Here is a 26,811-nt window from a genome sequence, read left to right on the forward strand (position 1 = left end):
TATGCAACTACTGGCTACTCTGTGGTAAGGGGTCCACTGGTCCTATACACCTATTGTTGGTGCCTGAGGAGTAGGCACTACTAATTCTGGCTGGAAATACAGTCACCCTGCAACTAGAAAGGTATGGATGGCTGGAGTAGTTTCGCAAGGCGAGTGGTCTGTCATGGATGACCTTAGGGGGAGGGCTGCTACCAAGAAGACAGATGGCCATGAGACCACCAGAGATCATTGATGGAAAGCTGTTGCTAAGGCGGAGAAAGCAACACCACAAGAGACCAGAGATAAGCTAAAGGAAATCATTAGAGGAAATCTTGGGATCAGCAAGCTAGCAACCTCGGACGGAGGCCGCAATGTCAGGCACTGTCGTCCTCCTGATCTGGAGGTCGGAGACTGTCTAGGCTTCCAGCTCGGGTCCCACAAGTTGAGCATACTTCCCCCAACATCCCTGGGACACCACATGCTACGAAGTGTGAGCTATCACTGGTTTCCGGTTGTAAGCTCGGGTCCCTCCAACTAAGCAAACTTCCCCAGCACTCCTCAAACTCCTCCCGCTATGGCACCCCTAGGTGGGCCGCTGATCGTTACGAGCACACTCTTCTGCGCAGTGTGGCTACTGCATACATCAGGACACTACTTGAACCAACTACGGAGGTTGCATGATAGAGGTACGGCTAGATAAACCACACGTGCCTCTACCATGCATGTCTGTACCACGTAACTTTGTATTAAAGGCATGAATGGTATAGGGGTATGCGTGGCTAAGGTTGTGACCCGTCGTCCCCCAGCCAAAGCTACAAACTCCCCCTTCCCCCATTCCCGCCATGAGGTCCAAATACCCCTATTCCCTCCCAACCCCCACACTGTCCCTTACCCTTAAACACTACCTCAACATCCTCCTACCTCCTTGCGGAGTAGGCACTACTAATTCTGGCTGGAAATACAGTCACCCTGCAACTAGAAAGGTATGGATGGCTGGAGTAGTTTCGCAAGGGAAGTGGTCTGTCATGGATGACCTTAGGGGGAGGGCTGCTACCAAGAAGACAGATGGCCATGAGACCACCAGAGATTCATTGATGGAAAGCTGTTGCTAAGGAGGAGAAAGCAACACCACAAGAGACCAGAGATAAGCTAAAGGAAATCATTAGAGGAAATCTTGGGATCAGCAGGACCCATTAAATTACCTATGAGGGGTAGTAAGATGAAAGTTCAGGTGAATTACACAACAGGTGAAATTCTTTGTTTTGTTCCCAGAAATGCTGCAGGTTGCACCACATATGGTAAAAAACTGTCCAGAGTCCCACATAGTTGCTCTTAGGAGCATTGTGAAGGAGACAGTAATTTAATTACCTTAATGGTCAATACATTACCGGGACCCTTAACAGTGTTCTTGAAAGTAACTGCCCCAGCAAACAAAACTATGTGCAGCATAGCAGGCAGGAGCCACCCAAAGGCTCATGAAGGGAAGGTCTTGCTTTTAAGTGCACTTTCAAGGCTCAACAGAGTAATTAACTCAACACAATTACTATTGATGTAATTACATTGCCTGGCCCTCGATAATCCTGGATCTGTGCATTCTTTACAGTGTAAAATTAGGAATTATTTTTTAATCTGGGATAGGCAGATGCAAAACCAGAGAAAGGGGTCAGAATCGTACAAAGATTCACATACACTTACCTTCGATTATAGAAAGGGATTCACTCAACACTAGCAGATGGACCATGTCACAGGGAGCACAACACCATAAACTCCCATAAAGTACATACAGATGCCTTAAGAAGTGTCGGGAGGTTGTGCACATTGTTTTACATTGTTTTGACAGGTTTCCAGGAGCTCAAAGAAACCTCAGAGAAGCCACAAGCACAAATAGAGGGTTCAGCCCACTGAGTCTATAAATGGGTGGGTCGATCTAGTGCATTTAAACATTGTGGGCCTCATTTACAAGAAAGTGCCGCAGTGCGGCCCCGCCAGCCCTTTAGCTGCGCCATGCTGCAGCATTTTCAAAGCACAGTGATGCGTCATATTTACAAGGATATGACGGATCCCTTTGCTCTCCCCAGAGCTGGAGGACAATTAGCTGCCATGCGCTGATGCAGGGACCCTTGTACCATGGTTCAAGGATACCTGCATCACAGGGTGATTGTTTATGTGCAGGAAGGTGTCCCTTACTGCACATAAACAATCTGAAATGGCATTTTTCAATTTCTATGTGTGCTGCATTAGCACACATAGAACTTGTGAAAAATCATTTTTAGGTCAAGCCTAGCGGCAGCGCGAATAGGCTGCTCACTCTGCGAGACTGCTGTAGTTGAGTATGGGAAAGAAGCTGCGCCCACTCTCTTCCTATATTTTTCATAAATGCTCCCTCAAGATTTGTTAATAGGCTTGTTAGTCCCTCCTTAATACAGCCTTGTCTTCATTTGTAACCTCCCATGGCTACTGGCCCATTTATTCGGTTGTTACACAGGACCAGTTATTTAGTAAGTCTGTAAGCACTATTTACTTTATTGAGTTTCTCTTACTGCAGGCCAAACATGCGTTGCTTCAGCTGAAACCGCTTGTGTTTTTTTAAGCAGCATGGCCGCCCCCATAACATGGGCGCCTGCTTTCAATCACTTTAACCCGGCATTATCTTGTGTCTGTTTCAACCCCCCCCCCACTCCAAGGAAAATGGATTTAGAAATGATTAGTGAATTAAGTCATGTGAATTCCAGTTAGCACATAATCGTGTGCTAATGGGCTGAAGCTGACAACAGCACATCTGTGTTACATGTCATCTGCACTAAAAGCACCTGATGGGCTGTTTTCAACAGCCAGATTTATTTACAACAAAATCACAACCACCAACACCACCAATACCACTAACACCACCACCAATACCACCACCAACACCAATCCCACCACTATCACCACCACCACCAATACCACCACCACCACCAATACCATCACCACCAATACTACAACCCCCAATACCAACACCACCACCATACACACCAATACCACCGCCAATACCACCAACACCAATACCACTAAAACCACTACCAATACTACTACCACCACCATTAATACCACCACCACTACCAATACCACCAAAAACAATACCACCACCAAACCAATACCACCAATACCCCCACCACCAATACCACCACCACCACCAATACCAGCACCAATACCAGCACCAATATCACCACCACCAATACCACCACTACCAATGTCACCACCAATACCACCCCACCACCAATGCCATCACCACTACCAATATCACCACCACCAATACCACCACCACCACCAATCCTACCACCACCACCAATGCCACCACCACCAATGCGAATACCACCACCAATACCACCACCACCACTAATACCACCACCACTAATACCACTACCACCAATACCACAACCACCACCAATACAACCACCACCACCACCAATACCATCACCACCACCACCAATACCACCACTAATATCACCACCAAAAATACCACCATCACCAATACCACCACCACCAATACCACCAGCACCAATACCCCCACCACCAACAATACCACCACAAACAACACCACTGCCAATTCCATCACCAATACCACCACTAATACCACCAACACCACCAATACCACCACCAATAGCACCACAAATACCACCACCACAAATGCCAACACCACTAATACCACCACCAATACCTCCACCACCACCAATACCCCCACCAATACCACCACCACCAATACCACCACAAATACCATCACCACCACCAATGCCACAATGACCAATACCACCACAACCACCAATATCACCACCAAAACCATCACCACCAATACCATCACCACCACTACCACCACCAATACGACCACCAATATCACCACTTCCAATACCACCACCACCAATACCATCAACACCAATACCTCCACCACCACCACTACCACCAACACAAATACCACCACCAATACCACCCCACCACCAATACCATTACCACCACCACCACCAATATTACCACCACCAATCCAATACCTCCAATAATAATTCCACCACCACCATCACAAATGCCACCACCAATACCATCACCACACCAATATCACCACCAATACCACCACTACCATCACTACCAATACTACCACCACCACCAATATCACCACCATCAATACCACTGCCACCAATGCCAATACCACCACCAGTACCACCACCACTAATACCACCACCACCACTAATACTACTACTACCACCAATACCACCACCAATACAACCACCACCACCAAAACCATCACCATCACCACCAACACCACCACCAATACCACCAGCACCAATACCACCTGCACCAATACCCCCACCAAAAATACAACCACCAATAACACCACAGCCAATACCATCACCAATACCACCAACACCACCACCACCACCAATACCACCACTATTACCACCACCACAACAAATACCACCACCAATACTGCCACCAATACCATCACCAATACCACCACCACCAATACCACCACCACCGTCAATACCACCACCACCAATACCACCACCACCATAAATACCACCACCACTATCACCAATACCACCACCACCAATTCCACCACCACCAATTCCACAACCACCAATACCAACACCACCAATACCACCACCACTAATTCCACCAATACCACCACAAAATACCAATACAGCCATCAATACCACCACCAAAAATACCACCACCTCCTATACCACTACTAATACACCCACCACCAATACCACTAATACTACCACCAATACCAATGCCAACAACACCACCAATACCACCACCACCTATACCAGTACCCCCACCACCAATACCAACATCAATACCATCACCACCAATACCACCACCACTATTACCAGCACCACCAATACCACCACTACCACCACCGATGCCACAAAAATACCACCACCAATACCACCACCACCACCCCAATACCACCACCCCAATGCCACCACCACCAATACCACCACCACCAATACCACCACCACCAATACCAACACCATCACCAATACCCCAGCCCACCACCAATACTGCCAACACCAATACCAAAAATGCCACCAACACCATATCAACACCACCACCACCAATAACACCACCTCCAATACCAATATCACCACCAATACCAATACCACCACCACCACCAATACCACCACCAATACCACCAATACCAATACCACCACCAATACCACCCACACCAATACCAACACCACCACCAATGCCTCCACTAATACCAGCACTACCACCAATACCAGCTCCACCAGTACAACCAATACCACTACCACCAATACCACCACCACCAATACCTTTTCTTTTCTTTTTGAAAAACTTTATTCGACAATTAAGTCATGAAAGTATCGTACATCAAGCAATTACATTAACATGGTTTAAGGAGAAACAGCAATAAAATAAACTCAACACAAGATATTTACACTTAAACACCCTAGATTACGAAATATTCCATGATTACTAATCGATGCTAATTCCTAGACATCCAGTTCGATTAAAGCAATTCATTTTTAAACAACAATATTAACTCATCCATAACAAAAATTAATCGAAACCACAAAAAAAACAAGACTAAGGTTTTTACATGTGAGGATGGATGAGTAAATTTATATAAAATGATAAAAACATGACTACATTAGGGTGCCTTATCGTTGGTCGCTTTCACATTAGAGTGTCTATGCCGTATAGTCCAAGCCCACTTAATATATTTAGCCATTGCTATTGCAATTGTCGGGCTTGGATCAGAGCGCAAGATTCTTAGTGCCTCTTCATACCTTCGAATGCCTATAAGGCGACAGACAGGTAATACCCATTTGTTTCGAGGGTGCTCATAGAGGGGACAAAAGAAAATGAAATGACTAAGAGACTCAATCGTGTCTCTACATTTAGGACATTTGTCCTGCGACCCATTAGTCCATTTGCACGTAAATGTACAAATGGGAAGGGTACCTATCCTAAACTGGAAATATAATTTACGATCGATTGGTTCTTCAATCATGCCCCAGAATTGTTCCTGCCCAGGAAGGGCCTTAATCTCTAGGTATCTAGCTATTAGCTGGGATGTACTCCCCCTGGAAATAGATTCCATGACTACGAATTCCCAGTACTTAGCTTTGACAATATCTTTTGAAGGGAAAACCGCGTTTTGGGGATCATCCCATAGATTACTCCATCCCAGTCAGAAAAGTAGTGTTTTGATGGACTTCAGCCATTCTATTTTATGAAAGAGGTCCTTCTCCATTATTTCTTTTAATCCCAAAGCATAGTGCCTGAGTTCCTCAGTTGACCAAACCCTACGCCAATACAACAATGGTCGCAAATTAGCAGTGTCTTGTAAGGTTTTTAGACCGAGGTCCCAAAAGAGGGGTAACAGGGGAGTGCTTTGTGGTACACCAACGATTTTACGTATAAACTCGCTCTCCATTGTATTCAAACGTTTGGGATTGTTACCATAGCCCCATAGCTCTGCACCATATAATGATGAGCTACGAATCTTCATTGAATAGATTTCTAGAAGTGGGCTTATTGGCTGCGAGTGCGAAGCTTTAAATCTTTTTATGAGAAAGCCTGTCTGCTGTTGGAACTTCAGAATTGACATATCTAGTTGGCTTTTCCAGCACATATTCTTCTGTATCGTGACTCCCAGATATGTAAATGCGTCGACTTGTTCCAGAGGCGAGCCACCCATTACGATTTTACCACCAAACGGTTTATAGAATCTACACGGGTTAGGGCCGTTAAGAACCATAAACTTGGTCTTGGAAACATTTATTTCCAAACCACGGAGCAAGCAGAACTCTTCAAAGCGTCGGAGGGTGAGCTGCAGGCCACTCGGAGTTTTGGAAATCAGCAATGTATCGTCCGCGAACATGAGAACTGGGATACGAGTACCATTCATAGCCGGTGCATCCGAGGGGACCCGGGAGAGGAACTCAGCCACCCCGTTCACGAAGAGCGAGAACAAGGTCGGTGCCAGAACACAGCCCTGCCGAACTCCACGCTCCAAGGGGAAAGACTCCGTTACCTCCCCCTGCCGCCCCCATCGGACCCGAGCAAAATTGTTCTCATGTAAGCGGACCACCAATGCCAACAACTCCGGCGCCATCCCCAACTCCTTCAATACCTTCCATAGCTTGCCTCGTGGGACCAGGTCGAAGGCCGCCCTTAGGTCAACAAACACAGCATATAGAACCCCTTTATCTAGAACGACTGTCCGCCAATAGAGGACGACAAACCTGAAGACCTGATCTATTGTGCTTGTTTTTGGACGAAACCCAGCCTGTAAAGGACTTAATATACTGTTATCTTCCATCCAGGTCTGAATTTTGCCCAAAACCAGTCGGCCCAGGATTTTTTGCATAGCGTCTATTAGGCTTATGGGCCTATAATTGCAAGCCAGCGATTTGTCCCCTTTTTTATATATCGGGACGATTTCGGCACCCTTCCAAGAATGAGGGATACTCATTCCCTGGGCTATGGCGTTAGCTAAATGAGTAATGTATAAACACCATCTTTTTCTATTGTGGAGAAATACATCGGCCGGGATACAATCCATGCCAGGTGCACGTCCCTGGGTAACCATGTCAAGCGATGTGTCAACCTCCTCTGTGGTAAACACAGGGCTATTATAGAACGGCCTCTCCCTTTGGTGCATACTAGCATCCTCGATACCTTTACAATATTGTGACTTAAAGAAGTCTATCCAAGAACTCTGGGGTACATGGTTATGAGGACTGTCAATAATTTCGCCCCTCTTCCATTTAAAAATATCCCAGAATTTTTTCTGGTTTTTGTCTGCGCATGCTGCTTTTAATTCTTGCCACTCGCACTCATCCCAATCTTTTTTTGCTTTCCATAAGGTCTTTTTGTGTGCATTGCGAGCTATTTTAATCTTGCTCATATCCTTAGTTTTGAGGGCGAGACCCAAATTGCTGCGCGTATATTTGCAGGAGGCGTTATACCAATCCTCCTGTTTGCGTTTAGGGGCTTGTTTTGCTTTAGAAGGTCTGCAAAAGCATGATTTCAAACTGGCTACTAGTTTTTCATATATAATCTCTTGTTCAACTAGAGGTTGACAATTGTTACCTATTGCCATGATTGATAACAACGCCTCTTCCACATAGGACTCGATGCTGCCTAAAAGATCAGGGTGCTCAACAACGTTACGCCATTTAAGGTGGCGTTCATCATTTGATAAAACGGCAGCTGGACCAATCATTTTTTCAAAACCATAAGTCTCCCTATCGCCCAATCCTAATTTAAAAGTTGCAACTAGCGGGTTATGATCACTTTCTATCCGTGTCTCAACCACCATATCCACAAGGGTATGCCACATCCTTAGGTGAACCAGGAGATAATCTATGTTGCTTGCCCTGATGCCATTATCATACGTTTTATTGCATGTCCTATCTGATATGGTTCTTCCGTTAGCCGCCCTCAATTGGTTGCTCAGGCAAAACCCATTCAGATACAGGGCCGCCTCAGTCCACTTGGTCACTGCCTTTGTCTCAAGCAGTGGAACACCCCACTTCAGATCTTCATCCTCTACTAGAAGCATATCTTGAGACCCTAGAGGCTCAAAATTTGTATTAAAATCACCCGCTATAAGTGGGAGCACATCGATGGGGTTAGATTCGACGAGAGTACTTAGTGCAGGCATCACCTCAGAAATTTTCCCACCAGGTAAGCCCCTTACGTATACATTGTATACGTCAATTTTGAGGTTTGGTGTACAAGTCAATCTAACTCCCAATATATCATTATTCTGGGTTAGAATAGATTGAATTTTACACCCTAGGCTTTGTTTGATCCAAATGACCAAACCTCCTGATGGTCGTCCCTTAGATTTTTTGACCGCCGGGACATAAAAATTCAAATAGCCCAACATAAATACAGGCTCTGTTGACCATGTCTCCTGAAAAAGACAGATATCATGCTTGCCGCAACATTCCAGGATAGAAACAGCACATGACCAGCGGGATTAATTCCGCCATTAACACTCCCATTTTTTAGTATAGGTAAAGAGACTACACCTTGTAAAAGGTTAGGGGCGCCCTCAATACTTAGATTTTCATTTTGGAGTTCGCCTTGTAAACCTCCCTCACCAGCCCCTCCAATGTTAGCTTGATCATGAAACCTACTGGCATTAGTTCCATCAGCTATTCTAGGGAGATCCCATTGGCGTGTGCCCTGTACTTCCTCTATGACTACATGCAGTTTTTCATGGTTGCCCGATGTCATCGGGGCCGCATATAGCATTTTATGTTTAGGATACACTCTACCCTTATTCAGTCAGTCGCAGTCCGCTAGCCCAGAGAGCACATCGAATCTATTGATGGATCTTATGTCCCCGTAAGCGTTACCCCTCAACAGAGAGCCCCCGCAAATAAACCCACCTAGGGGCAAGGACATGAGTGCATAAAAAAATGACAATGGCATTGTGCGTATTAGGGGAGAAGGGTCGATTTGGGGCCAAGAGCACCATCTATCCCTAAAGTTAATAACAACACAATCCCCCTTCAATGACTTAGGACTCCTACCCACCCAATTCACTCGCCTAGCATACAGGATTTCAGCTCGCATATGGGTCGGCAATGGTCGCTTATCATTGAGCCAAAAGGTACATTTGTTCTTTATGTCCCCATAAGATTCTCTTGCTCCATCGGCCAAAGGTGGAACCCCCGTTAAGATCACCACATAAGGGCGGCTTCCGGGGGCAGATGTAGATCAATTAGGGCCGATGAAGTTTGCGCAAGAGGTTGAACAAGTGGGGGTGGCTTGTCCCTTTTAGCTCTGCCTGTCCCAGGGCTATTTGTTACCACAGATGGAAGTGGATGGTCGGCTCTGGGTTGGTTACCAGGAGCTGGGGTGGGTTGAGATCCATTAGAATTAGTGGGATTGTTTTTCACAGTTGCATTATTATCAATGAGGTTGGTCTCGGTACAATGGCCTACTACACCAGGACATTCCTTTGGTACTCCCAAGCCTTGCCTGCCACCTCGGGGTTGGGCCGCTGCAAGTGAAAGTTCCATACATGTCAGTCTACTTTCAATCGAACCAAGCCTTTCGTAAATCGGGTCACACAGATTCTTTACGATTCTTTCTAGTCTCTTCCAAAATATCTTTGGGTCTGATTCTGCCCCACACATAGACCCCGTAGATAATGATAGGTCTGGCCGCGTTTCAGTAGTTAATGGTTTAGGACATGGGGGTAAATCCCTCCTTATGGCAGGGGGAGGAACGTGGTCAATATTAGGCTTCTTCCCAACAACAATCTTTTGGTTTCCCCTGCGAGATTTTTTCGAAGTAGGGGCTACTTGTTGGTGATCAGATGCCGCTATTCTGTTGCTAGTAGAGCGGGTTTTGATACTTGATAGAGGCTTAGAAGTCGGGACCATATTTGCGCTGTTCGCGACATCAGCATTATCAACCAATATTTCGATCACAGGGGTCGGACACATCATGAGATCATCATTTTGCTCTTCCTCCAGAGGAGATATGCAGGTCATAGAATCCGACCTAACGGGCTGACCACAAGGTGGTGAACTTAGATTAGCCATACTTCCTAAAGAGGACCTCTTGTCACATAGGATATCTAAAGATAATCTTTTTTCAGTTAGTTCGATATCCTTTGCAAGCACTGATTGCACCCGAACCAGGAAGTTGTCCAATGTTCCCATTAGTGCTCCCCCAGTCGACTGTGTAGTAAAACCATCCCTTTTAGCAGACTTTTCCATCCTTCGATAATACTAGCAGCCACTTAACACGAATTCCCACAGCGTTACACACAAGGGCCTGATGCTTACCCTTTGTTGATTCTCTTTAGGCAATGCTTGTTAGGGGAAGGTCCCGTTCCGTTCTCGGTCGATCTCGGACGGGCTCAGACGGGCCCGCCCTTGGCCCGGGCTTCGCCCGGCGCGCGCCCGCGCGCGTCCCGCGATGCGTGGGCCGTGAGGAGTCTTATGGCGTCAGGGCGGGAGGGCGGGAGTACGGGAAGAGGCCACAGCTGTGTTAGATTACGGGGCTGCTGGTCCTCGCAGTCCCGTGTCCGTTGCTCTACCTCAGCACCCAGTCGCCTTTGAAGATGTTGTCAGTTCCCTCGATGTGGCAGCACTCGCCAGATCCTTGGTTTAAAAATTAATAAAAATGGCACACAAACAGGCTCCAGACACGAACGGCTCCCGCGAAGCGGGGGCCGTGAGGAGTCTTATGGCGTCAGGGCGGGAGGGCGGGAGTACGGGAAGAGGCCACAGCTGTGTTAGATTACGGGGCTGCTGGTCCTCGCAGTCCCGTGTCCGTTGCTCTACCTCAGCACCCAGTCGCCTTTGAAGATGTTGTCAGTTCCCTCGATGTGGCAGCACTCGCCAGATCCTTGGTTTAAAAATTAATAAAAATGGCACACAAACAGGCTCCAGACACGAACCCGTGAGGAGTCTTATGGCGTCAGGGCAGGAGGGCGGGAGTACGGGAAGAGGCCACAGCTGTGTTAGATTACGGAGCTGCTGGTCCTCGCAGTCCCGTGTCCGATGCTCTACCTCAGCACCCAGTCGCCTTTGAAGATGTTGTCAGTTCCCTCGATGTGGCAGCACTCGCCAGATCCTTGGTTTAAAAATTAATAAAAATGGCACACAAACAGGCTCCAGACACGAACGGCACCCCGTGTAATCTTAAACAGGCCTGAACATGCTTATGTTAACGGACGGGTTAATTAGCTGAACAGCTGCAGTGCAACAGCACAGCGTACTCCATTGTATGTTATGGTAAAACAAATGTTTTTCGGAGATTAAAAAGTGAAATCTAAAGTTAAAATACAGCGACAATTAAGTGTCGTTTCAAAGGTATGGCCACCCTTAGACAACACACACAACTTGAGACCGTGGCTACACGCAGGCGGGTTATAAATCCTCCTGGTGGGAAAACCAAGGCTGAAAGTAGCGACCAGTAGATTTATAACGAGAAAGAGCTGTTCAAATTGAATGGGCAAAACTACATGTCCCATAATGCAAAGCTGCCATGATATTGATGTATCCGCTGGTCACAACAATAGCATTGCAGACAGACTTCAAAAGGTGGACGAATCCGTGCGTAACCCTTTACTTAGATAGCAAGTCCCAGCACTCCGCAGGCATCAGCGCACCACCAATACCAATACCACCAGCACCAATACCAATACCACCACCTAAACGCCTCCCACTCACTAGTAAAAGCGAGGCACTGTACGAGGCCGGAGCAGCAGCAGAGACCATCCCTCCCTCCATGCCTGCCAAAAAGCACAGCCCGCCCTGCACCAGGAGGTAGAGCCAGTAGCATCAGCTAAAGTGTTTTTATTAGGTCAAAGATACCAATACCAATACCACCACCACCAACAATACCACCACCAAAACCACCGCCACCAATACCACCACCACCATAAATACCACCACCACCAATACCACCACCACGATAAATACTTCCTCCACTACCACCACCAATACCACAACCAGTACCACCACCACCAATACCACAACAACCAATACCACCACCACCATAAATACCTCCACCAATACCAACACCACCATAAATAACACCACCACTACCACCACCAGTACCACCACCACCAATATCACAACCACCAATATCACCACCAATACCACCACTACCAATAACACCACAACCAATACCACAACCACCAATACCACCACCAGTACCAGTACCACTGCCACCAACACCACCACAAAATACCAATACGGCCACCAATACCACCACCAATAACACCACTAATACCATCAATACCACCACCACCACCAAGGCCACCACTAATACCAGCACTACCACCAATACCAGCTCCACCAGTACAACCAATACCACTACCACCAATACCACCACCACCAATACCAATACCACCACCACCAATACCAATACCACCACCTCAGTGCCTCCAACTCACTAGTAATAGCGGGGCACTGTATGAGGCCGGAGCAGCAGCAGAGATCATCCCTTCCTCTATGCCTGCCATAAAGCACAGCCCGCCCTGCACCAGGAGGTAAAGCCAGTAGCATCAGCTAAAGTGTTTTTTATTAGGTCAAAGATAACAATACCAATACCACCACCCCCAATACCACCACCAATACCACCGTCACCACCAATACCACCGCTACTACCGCCACCACCAATACCACCACCACCACCAATACCACCACCAAAACCACCACCACCAATACCACTACCATCAATACCACCACCACCAATACCACCACCACGATAAATACTTCCACCACTACCACCACCAATACCACAACCAGTACCACCACCACCAATACCACAACAACCAATACCAACAACACCAATACCACCACCAATACCACCACCAACAATACCACAACAACCAATACCACCACCCCCATAAATACCACCACCAATACCACCACCAGTACCACCACCAATACCACAACCATCAATACCACCACCAATACCACCACTACCAACACCACCAATACCACTACCAATACCACCACCAACAATACAACCACAACCAATACCACCACCACCATACATACCACCACCAATACCAACACCACCATAAATAACACCACCACTACCACCACCAGTACCACCACCACCAATATCACAACCACCAATACCACCAATACCACCACAACCAATACCACAACCATCAATACCACCACCAGTACCAGTACCACTGCCACCAACACCACCACAAAATACCAATACGGCCACCAATACCACCACCAATACCACCACTAATAACACCACTAATATGACCAATACCACCACCACCACCAATGCCACCAACATCACTAATACCACTACCACCAATACCACCACCAATACTAGTACCCCCACCACCAATACCAGTACCCCCACCACCAGTACCACCACCACCAATACCAATGCCATCACCACCACCACTAATACTACCACCACCATTACCGCCACCACCAATACCACAACCAATACCACCACCGATGCCACCACCAATACCACCACCTCAAATACCACCACCACCACCCCAATGCCACCACTAATACCACCACCAAAGATACCACCACCAATACCACCACCACTACCAATACCCTCAGTCCACTACCACTACCAATACAACCACCACCAATACCAATACCACCACCACCACCAATACCACCACCACCAATACACTCACCAATACCACCACCACCAATACACTCACCAATACCCCCAATACCAATACCACCACCAATACCAACACCACCACCAATACCACCAATGCCACCACCAACACAAATACCACCATTACCAGCACTACCACCAACACCAGCACCACCAATACAACCAATACCACCACCACCAATACCACCACCACCACCAATACCACCAACACCAATACCAATACCACCACCTCAGCACCTCTCACTCACTAGTAAAAGCAGGGGCACTGTACGAGGCCAGAGCTGCAGCAGAGACCATCCCACTCTCCCTCCATTCCTTCCATAAAGCACAGCCTGCCCTGCACCAGGAGGTGAAGCCAGGTCCCTACTACAGCTGGAGTGTTTTTTATTAGGCCAAAGATAGCAATGACATTACGCAATGCCAAACTGCATACTCAAATCACGGATAGGGCTGGAAATAGCCCCCCTGCTCTTCCTCCTGAGCCACGACTGTGTAATCACAGAGCATAAGGTGTTGGAGTGCTTTGTTAGTATTTATAGCTCGGATCATATGCAACTCTCACTTCACAATTTGTGTCTGTGTAATTTAAAACACTTACACATCATCTTCACTGCACTAATAATCACTACTTTGAAGAAATCACAGGGCAATCTCTTCCTCTGATACTTACAATCTAACAAGGGTTTGAGAAGGCCCTTTAATGCAATGCAGTAGGTCTCGGATTTGCAAGAGTTTAAGCTATTAGTATTGTAAAAAACAATGCCTTTTATTTATGTTTTAAAAACAAAATCATACATAAAAGGCATTGTCATTTACAATGCCAATAGCTCAAACTTGCGTGAATCCGAGAACTATTGCATTGCAAATGCTTGTTTTTTTAATGATTGTTTATGTGCAGGAAGGGGAAAAAAGGCATAAGGGGAAAAAAGGCACAAAAATACTAATTTAGCTCTGTTTGGTTCTTTCACAGAAATATGCAGTGGTCTAGCCTGCATGCCATGAACATGGAGTGTTTAGATGACCATTCAGTTTCTAACTTGGAATTTTAATGGTATATGTGTTAAAGGGAGAAGGAAAAAAATCCTGCAATATATCAGGGACTTCCCAGCACAGATAATTATTTTACAAGAGACTTACAAGAGACTCACTTGGTAAAGAAAGAATGTATGTCGATCTTCAAAAAATTAAAGAGGGTTTGACACACGATTTGCACTGATCACAGTGCCAATATGAGAGGAGTTGCGATAATAATTAAGAAGCAAGTAAAGGTGCATATAATTGACTCTTTAGTGGATAAGTGTGGTAGGTGGATCATTCTTAAGATGATATTGCTGGGTAATTTAGTAACAATTGTAGGTTATTACGGCCCGAACTGTGATGATCCAGAGCCCTTGAAAATAATTTCCACCAATCTGCTAGATTTCACAGATCCTGTAATTACGGCCAGCGATTTCAACATTATACTAGACCCCAAAATGCATACATCAATAAATTGTAAAGCAGTGGCCACCCCTAAATCAGGTACATATCTACATTCGATGATGAAGCAGTCTGGGCTTTGTGACGTCTAGAGGGACAGGTCTGGCCTTCTGCTTGGTGCCTCCTATCACAACAAGAACTGTGGTCATAGATCTAGAATCGACTACTTCTTGGTCAGTCTAAACTTGAGAGATACAATCTAGGACATTGGGTACTTGACGACCCATCTGTCTGATCATTCAGGGGTATACATGGTTCTGGATCTGAAGAACAGGAAGGTTAGACCGGACTTTACTTTGTGACATAGATGAAATGAATTTTCTGCGTAGTGAGACAGAGGAATTCCTAAACCTCAATACCTGGTCGACCACCACTTGATAGTTTGAGATACCCTGAAGATCTACTTAAGAGGGAAAATCACAAGCAAACTGTGCTTTAGAAACAGGCGATATAGAGAGGTAGTTAGCCAGATAGAAACGGAAATGAAGATCGTAGAGGCCGGTATGTGGTGCAATAGGGATGATGAGACTAGGTGGGGAGATGCAGATAAATTGGAAACTTTGAAGAAACAGTTAGATACTATTTTGCAGACGAGGATCACAAAGCACGGGGAGGCAAGCAAGCTGGTGCATTTTGAATATGGGGAAGGAACAGGGAAATTGTTGGCTTGGAAAATAAAAGCAGACAGAACCCGAAACTTGATAAGGGAAATAGAGGATATGCAGAATAGGCTCAAATTAACTACTGATTCAGAAATAGAGGGGGCTTTCTACGATTTCTTTCAGAGGTTGCACACTGAAGAGAGGGAAGTAATCGAGGAGGAAGTAGTGAAGTGGCTGGGCTGAAATACAATTAAATCTCTAGATGCACCACACCAGAACTTTTTAGAGCAGGAAATTACTCAGCAGGAGGTAAAGACAGTTTTACAGTTAAGTAAAAGGGGAAAAGCTGTAGGGCCTGATGGGCTACAAACAGAGCTGTACAAAAACTTGTGGGATGTGTTAATCCCGGTTATGACCCAGCTGTTCAATGAGATCTCAAGTACCAGCGTACAACTGCCTGGTTCCTGGGGTGAGGCAATCATTGCATTAATATTAAAACCAGGGGAAAATCCTGCTAACTGTGAGTCATGTAGACCTATATTACTGCTGAGTTGAGTACAGTAGCAGGTGACATGCTGCACAGTGATCAGAAGGGGTTTGTTAAGGGCAGATGCCTGTACGAGCTTACATACAGCCTTATTGACGCAATAAATCTGGCCTCAACGCTCTCGCTCCCTCTAGCAGTTACGACCCTAGATGCCACTAATGTATTTGATAGAGTTAACTGGATGAACTTGGTGGTTGTGTTAAAAAAGTAGAACACAGGTAAGAACTTTCTTTGAGTCATCCAGCTAATCTATCAAGATCCATCAGCAAAAATGTTAGTCAATGGCAATTTAACTAAATCGTTCAAAATAACCAGGGGTACTAGACAGGACTGCCCTCTGTACCCCCTTCTTTTCAACCTCTACATTGAGCCGTTCACTCAGAAGCTCAGAGATGATGTGAATATCCCATGCTTTAGGCACGAAGGGTGGGAGAGAAAGTTTGCTCTCTATGCAGATGACATAATGGTATATTCCTCGGATCTCTCTGTCGTCCTGCCTGCCGTTTTACATCACACAGAGGAGTATGGTAAGGTGTCAGGGTATGAGGTAAATACAGAAAAAACTGAGATAATTACATGGAATGTAGAGGAGGGTAATACCCGGACCAAAAAAGAGATGAGATATCTGGGGCTGAAGATCGTACAGGAGACCGATAAAATCCCAGAAGTCAACATGTCAGATGTTACAAGGGAATGTTTGTGGCTTATAAAGAGCTGGGTACACCTCCCTATGTCAATCTTTGGGAAGGTGAATTTGAGCAAAATGAAAATGCTGCCAAAGATCACCTTCTTTTTTACACAATCCCTTTACATTTTGACAAGTCTTGTATCGATAAACTTCAGCAGGCCATGAATTCTTTCATTTGGGCCTATAAAGGAACAAGAATTTCTTGGAAGAAGCTGTGACGTAAAAGGGAGAAAGGGGGATTATCCCTCCTGGACTTGCAGTACTACGCATGGGCTTTTCAACTGACCCATTCCAGAATGCTGCGAAAATCCCCAGACTGCTCTGTTGTGGGGGTCCATGTTTTCAGCCATGTTGTAGGGGGCTGATAAAGATCAGGATTGCTTCATGTTTAAGTTCGAAGACCCCAAATATTTTAAAAAGATCAGGCTCAAGGTGTTACAGGCTATGGCTAGAATATGGGCCAGCATCAGACAGCTGACGGGTCTAAGCTACTACTCCAGCTTGGCCCCTCTATGGGACTCTCCAATATAAGTAAGCGCTTCCATTAAGACATGCTGGGCTTCGCGCTTGGGGAGACCTTGCCCAGTATGGCACTCTATTGCCTTGGTTAATGCTACGCAGCTCTTAGGAGGGGGAAATCTCCAAATTCAAGTACATCCAACTGAGATGCTGAGCACAGAATCAGAAGTTTCCAATCGGCATAGGCAACTATCTAGAAGAACATTTGGTAGTGAAACCTCCGGGGAGGAAAGAAGTATCTACTTGGTACTGGGAGATCCAAGAAGCCGTAGATGGGGACTTTAGACTGGCAAAAGATCTGCGGGGCTATTGCTTGCCAGGAATGCAGTGGGAGTAAATCTTGCAAGTATCGATGAGCACTTTACTTCGAACTGCCAAGCCGGCTTGGTTAAGGAGAAATCATCTATTTTCAATTCACAGGGCCTATCTAATTTCACAAAGGCTGTCAAAGATGTCAAAAGGGCCTCCCGTTAAATGTATGAAATGTGGATTGGAGAAAGGATCGGATATTCAAATGTTCCAACAATGTCCGGCTATTCTCGAATTCTGGGAGAAAGTGTGTAAGACTATCTTGAACATATTGGGGCTGCAAGTTAAGGTAAGCCTCTCTTTGATTATTTTTGAAATTCTGGATGAAAACACAGGCAGAGCTAGATCATTCCTATTCTATGCCATACTTTTAGCTAGAAGGAAAACTTGCCGTAGGTGGCTGGAATGTTTCCTTTCCCAGCATTCTGACTGGCTAGAATTTGTACGCTCAACATCTATGTTAGAGTTAATGGGGAGACTATCCTACAGGAAGAAGGCTCTCTGGAACTTCCTAATAAGATGGTTGGAAGAAGAGGCGGGAGAGAACAGATAAGGGACTACCATTTTGACATTCTTGCCCTATGATTACATCTCTCTAGTCTGTGATGGACCCCTTCTTTCCCTCATTTCTACGAGCAGCTTCCGGTCTCCGCCAGACCAAATTTGAGAGCGACTTTCCCACTTGGGACAGTACCCTCCTGTGCGTATGCGTACCCGCAAGTGGGAGGGCTTCCCACCTGCTTCCAGGGGGCTCTGGGGTACAGACGTCTGGAGTGGATATTGTGATCAGAGGTGAATGAGGACAAACAAACAAAACTTATAATCCTGACCCTTTAATAGTATGTATTTTGGCATAATTTACTTTAAAGTGTAAAAGGACATTACTGTTTAGGATCAGCTGATACAGAAATGTTTCAGGGGGCTTCAAGACTAGATAGTCTAATCTATAGTTAGGGCGTGAATTGTCCACTGTGACCTGTCTTCAGGGATGCCAATTTCACCCTAGTTAGTTTGCAAAGCCCTTTTAGGACAGGTTCCAGTTGCTTTTCCATCTGCTGAATGTAAATGTTTATAAAATGAGTATTTATTAAAGTTAATGTTCTTTTTAAAGGAAAATCACAGATAATATGTACAATGATTTATTGAGAGTTATTTCATGCATGCTGGATACTATGGGGCATATTTACAAGAGGCTTGAGCTGCCGGGAGTTGCTAGAGCTTCACTTCGATGTTCCGGCGGCGTAAGCCTCTCAATCATTTCTATGAGGCGACGCAAAGCCACTCTGCGTGGCCTCATAGGTATCGAGTAAGACAAAGCAGTGTAAGTCGCATCAAGGAGGCGTTCCATGGGCGTTGCAGTGGGTTATCCTATGCACCACCCATGGATTTTGACACTGCCCCAGATTTACTTAATCACGTACACCTAGGGTAGCGCCAAAACCTTACGCCTCCCTATTGCAATTAGAACGAGGAGAAATATTTTTATTTCTCCTCGTTTTTTCCTCTTTCTAAGCATGTTGCAGAAAAGAACTCTAGGGAATGTTTTTGTGCAGGAAGTTGCCCCTTCCTGCACATAAACAATCCTGCTGCAACTAAGGCACCTGCTGCAATGGTGGCTACGTTGAAGCCAGACAGCAAGTTGTGTGCAGGGGAAAATGACAGGAATGCACCTTATTTCATAAATACGGTGCATTCCTGTCCTTTCACATTGGCTTAGGGCAGCGCATCAAGAAGCCTTGCGGTGCAGCCCTACGCCAATTTCTCTTAAATGAGGCCCTACATATCTAGCCCACAATCCCTCTGTGAGTCAGGTTTGAACTACTTTACTTTACTACCCTGAGAGTAAAGTACTAAAAGTGGTACCAGGTCTCCAGCTTGAGGTTCTAAGGCACAGAGGCCCCAGGACACCATGCGTGAAAGACTCGGGGGACACCATAGGTGCCCAATAATTTGTGATTGCCGTGGGAATCCATGTCATGAACTTCTCACATGCACCCAAGCATTATCATTCCTGGAACGCTAACTAGTGGCTCTACATTTAGCACCAGCAATCAGGGGTGAACAACCTTTACAACGCAACTATTACAACGCACTACACTTACAACGCATTTTTTACAATGCAACATCCACTACAACGCATTCCATTACATAGCATGACACTACAACGCATGTTTAAAAACTACCTTTACAACGCATTCCATTACATCGCATACTACCTTTACAACGCATACCATTACAACGCAATCCAACACTTACCCTACTGTTGCACCCCCTGGAGTTAGAATAGTAATTTTTACCCCTATACTATCCAATACTTACCTTAAATGCAATTTAAAATTATGCGTTGTAATGGTATGCGTTGTAAAGGTAGTATGCGATGCAATGGAATGCGTTGTAAAGGTAGTTTTTAAAAATGCGTTGTAGTGTCATGCTATGTAATGGAATGCGTTGTAGTGGATGTTGCGTTGTAAAAAATGCGTTGTAAGTGCATGCGTTGTAAAAGTGTGCGTTGTAACGACATACATCCGTAATCAGGGCCTTAATGAGGAAGAGACGCCTCTTGCTGCTTTCCTTTCCCTCTCTCAACAAATGTACCGATAGACCCTGCTCCCTACAGACCCCCCCCCCAGCAGTATCACTGCAGCGCATGCACATCAGCGCACCACCTCGCAGCCACCCAAGACAATGCCCATGTGGGCCACTTATCCACGAGCAGACCCTCGACTAACTAAAGAACTCAAACAAAAACAGTTCCACTTTGTGTCATTGGTAAACATACCCCATTAGGCCGGCACCTTCGAGGCAGGGCGGCTCTGTCTCCTCATACGCTGGTCACTGGAGCCTCTCACATCCCCGGATGCCAAGCTCCTCCAAGCGGACTGCTGCTCTGCCGCATTGTATTTTCAGATGAGGTGCAGCCCAGCAAGAATGTCTCTTACAAGTATCCGTTATCAGAAAAACACCGGGGTTTCCTGTGCATCATTGGTTTATTTTAAGCCTCCATTATCACCTTCTGTCACACTTCTATTTTCAGTGCCACTTCTCGCTTTAATTTCCTCTTTGCAATAAATGCCAAAGACTTGTTCTCCTGATCACAAGTTCCATGGTTGCCACCTGACTATTTATTTAGTCATTTATTTATTCAAGAACGGTGTAAATATTGGGAAAAGCAGTGAAATCCGGTATTTTTCCCTTTTGAAACAAAATCTAGAACAGGAAACGCCAAACGAAATCGGTTTAAATGTATTTGAGAGCTGTCGATAACCAGTAGCGGTCGTGGAGGCGAGTTCGGTGGGGCAGAGAGGCGGGGCAGGGAAGGGGCAGGGTGGGGAAATGTAAACACCAAAATGTGGATCAACGGAGGTAAGTACACATTTAAATAAATAAAACGAATTCCTTTGCGCGCGCTGCATCGCAAAATGCGATGCAGCGCGCGCAACGAAATTCGTTTTATTTGTTTAAATGTGTACTTACCTCCGTTCATCCATATTCCAGTGTTTACATTTCCCCACCCTGCCCCTCCCCCGCCCCACCGAACTCCCTCCACGGACCTCTACTGTTGATAACATTTCAGAAGGATTCCTATTGCAAAATTATCGCCGGTTTGATAACGGGCTTGATAATATGCCCTTGTGAATTCCAAAAGAATCCCATGTTGACACCAAAACATGGGCTTCTATGGGAATTCACAAGGGCATATTATCAAGCCCATTATCGCCAAAGCGGTGATAATGTTATCGCCGTTCCTTGATAGTATGGCCCTAAATTGGCAATGAAGGGAGGCACAATTACAATGATGCCAGGCTGAGCTGTCGGAAGCCTTCCCTTGGGCTGCTGTAGACATGCAGTATTCAATATATGCCAAGAAGTGCCACATCTGTACAGGATAGTCACATAAGAAAATATCCATAAAATTAATTGAAATGGACTAAACCTACATACAGGATGAGCTGAAAACCTGGTATGGATGTAGCACTTTTTCTCCTACATTGGAAGCCCCAGTTCTAGTCAATATCAAGCAAAACAATCAATCAAGGACTTATAAAGCGTGACTACTCACCCATGAGGGTCTCAAGGCGAGGGGGGGAGGGGCTGGGTCGGCGGTTCAGTCTAAGAGCCAGGTCTTGAGGTCCTTCCTGATTTGCGGCAGCGATGGTGATTGCCTGAGATGCAGAGGCAGGGAGTTCAGGTCTATGCAGCGAGGCAGGAGAAGGATTGTCCTCGAGACGTTGTCTTGCGGTTCAGTGCGACGGGGGCTAGGGCCAGTTGGGCAATCAAGGCAATGTGCTGCCATGTACATCTCCATGCAGCGAACAATGATTCCTTATAGATCACCCCTGTCAACCCCACTCTTCACAACTGCCGACCTGAACTTTTTTTTCTTTTGCCTAAGAAGCTTCCTTTTTCCAACTTGTTCAACTTTACCTCATAGGGGGCCCGATTTACAAACTCTTAACTTTACGACTTTCGGTATTCACAAAAGGCATTTAGGAGTACTAAAGTTAGGAATCCTATCTTTACTACCCCTAAATGATTTTTGTGAATACCGAAAGTAGTAAAGTTACGATTTTGTCTCAGATTACTTTTGTGAATCGGCCCCAACAACTTTATCATTCTAATGAAAGAGTAGAAAAGAGTAGAAAATGCCAGTTCTCAGGTAACGGTATGCACTCAAATGTGAAATATATAAGTTCAATAGCTTAAGGATCAATGAGGTGTTCTGGTTGGCTTGGAATTTATTTATTTGTTTTATTTAGTAAAGGATTCTTTACTCCAAACGTACTCTAGAAATTGCATCACCACACATAAAGGCACATTTTGCCCCTCAAATCTCCCTTCATTTCAGGTTTCAATTAAGTAGATGGAATGAGTTTACCAAAAACCCATTAAGAAGAATGTCGCATTGGCCTTGAAGGAGCCGGGTTCCACGTTCTAGACTTACTCTGGAACCCTCGGCCGATGGCTCTTTAGGGCCTGCTTGAAAGTGTGGAGGGGAGAAAAATCATTGGCCATTTATACATACTCTATTTTTTTAAGCTGCTCCCCCATACTCAGGATATTACATCGGAACAGCTGGACAACTATCCACACCGCAAGGGTCTTAATGGAATATACAACTTTATGTAAGTCCTTACATTCGGGATAGACGTCTGGCCTTCCCTCCCTGCTATCATATGACGTTTATTAACCCCTTATATTTCTTTCTTTACACTAGCCTATGATACATCGTGACCTTTGTATGGGCCTTCATACAGGACCAGCTATACTGAACCACCACTTTTAGGTCAGTCACATGACTTTAAAAGTCTAGTCTCTTTCATTTAATCACCAACTCTTTTGAGTCAGCCATACAGCACTCTACTTCTGGTTTCATTATTTTCACAAACTCACATCTACTTGGCTAAAGGCACTTTTCTTCTTTATTATTTTTATTGTAAATAGTTGTTGGATGTCTGACTTGCACATAATTGGGAGATAGCACTGGGTTTACTGTTGTATCTTCTCACACCATTCTTGCATGATGCTCACAGCAAAAAACATGAAGAATAAGAACTGGCATGGGGGCAGAGGCTATCTCTTCTTTTCTTCCTAGTTCCGGATCACAAAAGACGGATTTATTTACCAACACGTATTTGTTAAAGAATTTCTCAAACAACAGATTCTTATCTTGTGCACATTGATTGATATATGTGTATATATGTCATTACAGCCTTGAAAAAGTCACTTGTGTGACGAAACACGTCAGCTGTTATTCCTTACTTAAAATACAAGCTTCAGTGAGAAAAAGTACTTGCATCATGTCGTTAAACTGTTGGATCTATGATATTACTGAGAGGAGTGGAAGTACTTCATGTTGATTGTTGTAATGAGTGATGTGCTACTCCTTTTCATAGTAACAGGTAGGTCTTTGGCTTAAGTGCATTATGAATTCAGGGTAGTATGATGCATCCGTACCCTATAGCACCACATTGAAAGAATTTTTCTGTATTTATTTATTTATTTGTTTGAAAGTTTTATAGAGCGCGGACAAGACCCTTGCGGGTATCAGAGCGCTTAACAGTAAATAAAGTTTTTATACATAAACAAAAGACGAATTGAGGCATCTATACACAAAACATGTTACAAAAGCAAGGTGATCAGGTACAACCGGACGCTATCCTCATGCGACAGGCACCAGGTAGTTGGCATGTCCAGCTTGCTTAGCAGGTCACTTGTCCTAGTCAGGGAAATGGCCGCGCTATAGTAGTTAGTCACAAAACATTGGGCTTTATTCAGGTGAATTTGGCCATGAAGATTGATTTTACTTCCTTTTTGAATGAGACAGTAGAGGGGTTAAGTCTGGTTTCGGATGGTAAAGCATTCCAGATTCTTGGTGCCATTCCTGAGAAGGTACGGTTGTATGTTTTTTTCTTGTTGAATCGCTGTGGTTTTAGTAATAGTTTTTCCGCACTTCTGGAAGATCTGAGCCCACCAGAGATAGTCAGCTTCTGTGTTAGATATCTAGTTGCGTTGTGGTGCATGGCTTTATGCGTCATACACGCTATCTTCAAGTGAATTCTTGCTTCCAGGGGAAGCCAGTTCAGTGATTTGAGGTCTGGTGAGATGTGTACATTTCTTTTAGAACCGGTGATGAGTCTCGCTGCGGCATTGATTGAGTCTCTTAGTGGTGCCGTAGTTGCTTTAGGAAGGCCGCAGAGAGAGACGCTTCCGTAATCCACTCTGGGGATAACTAGTGCTTGTACTGCTTGTGCTAGTGCTTGTACTGCTTGTGCTAGTGCTTGTACTGCTTGTGCTAGTGCTTGTACTGCTTGTGCTAGTGCTTGTACTGCTTGTGCTGTACAAGTCTGATTACTGAGACAGTGGCACATTACAAGAAAAGTGCAATCAAAGTACCATCACTACCCACTCTAATTGTTTGTAAACTATATAAAGCTCTATGCACATAGCATAGTAGTTTAAACTTGGCTCTTTGTCTCATGGGCAACCAACCAGTTAAGCTCTTTAAGGCAGATTGAAGCAGAACTAAACTTGTTCCTGTTATAAATCAATGTGGCTGCTGCATTCTGAATGACTTGCAGGCAAGAGAATAATGTGTACAAAGTTACAATTTCCAGTACATGAAAGCTTTAATTTCTGTAGAGCAGGGAGCTGATTTGAAACTGCAACTTCCTGCTGCCATTCGTAGTCTCTTTGACAGAGCAGCTGTCTCCTGACGTTATGTGATAAACCGAAGAGCTTTCAGCAGCACCACCGCTGGGAGAGGGCCTTTGGCTCCGCCCAGATGCTGGGCAGACATTGTATATTTCCTCTGTAGAAGTGTTTGTGTTGCAATCCTTTGTCGGGTTGAGGGTTCAAATTCTTCTAACTGTGTTCCAGTTTAGTGATGTATCGGAACCGCTGTGTTCCAGTCTAATGATACGGTGGCATGCAGAAGGAGGACCCTCCACTATGCCGCCCTAGTATTGGCTGCAGTACTGTTGATTGGGATCAAAAATAGGCAAAGGCACCGTAAGATAGTAGCCCACATTTACAGATTGTGCCTATCTGCAAAACACTGCTCTAGTGTTTTAAGTATTATGAAAAGAAGGAGGGGTTTTCTCCTAAAGATGCATGTTTTCTTAACTTCACAGAGATAAGAAATGTGACTGTCGCGAGTCCTCCTTGTACATGTCTTAGTTCACACTGAATATCATTGACGCCACTTCTGCTCATGCCCCACGCCCCTGCTCAATCTGTATACATTAATGGGCAGGTCCCGCGAGAGATTGAGAATGAGACTTCCGCCCCATTGGTAAAAGGGAGGTAATAGGCAGGGGCGTAACAAACACCCTCGCAGCTGCCGCAGTGCGGAGGAGCCCTCAGTCTTCAGTAGGTGAAGGGGGCCTCCTCAGCTCTTCGGCAGAGAGCTGTGAGTGAGAGGCTTGCTCTAAAGCAGCTGCAGTGTGCAGCCTGCTCTGAGCTCCTTCAGCTGACCCAGGACTGAAGAGAAACAAAGTAAAAAGTTACATTGTTTCTCCTCAGGCAGAGCCTGGCCCTTCTGCAGGGTGCACAGCCTCTGAGAAGGGACAGGCAGCACAGAGCTGACAGGGGCAATAGAAAGATTGCAGCCCCAGGAACAGGATCTGCTTGGACGCATTGGAAGGTAAACAAGTATTTTCAATATATGGTTTTGCAATATATGCTTTTGCATATATGCAAGTCATATATGGTTTGCATTGGAATTGTTAGTTGTGGAATTCTGTTGTGTGGATTGGATCTGTGTAGTGAAATAATGTGGCATGGTGTGCAGTGTAATTCTGTCGATAGTAATTGTGTGGTATTGAGTGTACTGGAATTATGTGGAGTGGGATTATGTGTCATGGAGTGGGATTGTGTGTCTGAGAGAAAGATTATCTGGAATGGTATTTTGTGTGGTGGAGTGGTATGTAGTGGAGTTTACTTATGTGGTGTGCTGTTAAATATTGTAGCATGATGTGGAATTTTGTGGTGTAGATTGGATGTATGTGGTGTGTTGTGTTGTTGGTTTGAAT

General features: G+C 45.3%; 1 protein-coding gene across 1 annotated transcript in view; it reads right to left on the bottom strand.

Moving 5' to 3' along the window:
* The window catches only part of LOC146809013 (sialic acid-binding Ig-like lectin 14), a 523,779-nt gene extending 502,590 nt beyond the window's left edge, over positions 1 to 21,189 (bottom strand). The window contains exon 1 of the mRNA XM_085615807.1: positions 21,060 to 21,189. The gene's annotated coding sequence lies outside the window, so the exon portion shown is untranslated. The remainder of the gene's footprint in view (positions 1 to 21,059) is intronic.
* Positions 21,190 to 26,811: the final 5,622 nt, after the last annotated feature.

Source organism: Triturus cristatus, chromosome 7 (genome assembly GCF_964204655.1).
Source record: "Triturus cristatus chromosome 7, aTriCri1.1, whole genome shotgun sequence".
Classification (NCBI taxonomy): domain Eukaryota; kingdom Metazoa; phylum Chordata; class Amphibia; order Caudata; family Salamandridae; genus Triturus; species Triturus cristatus.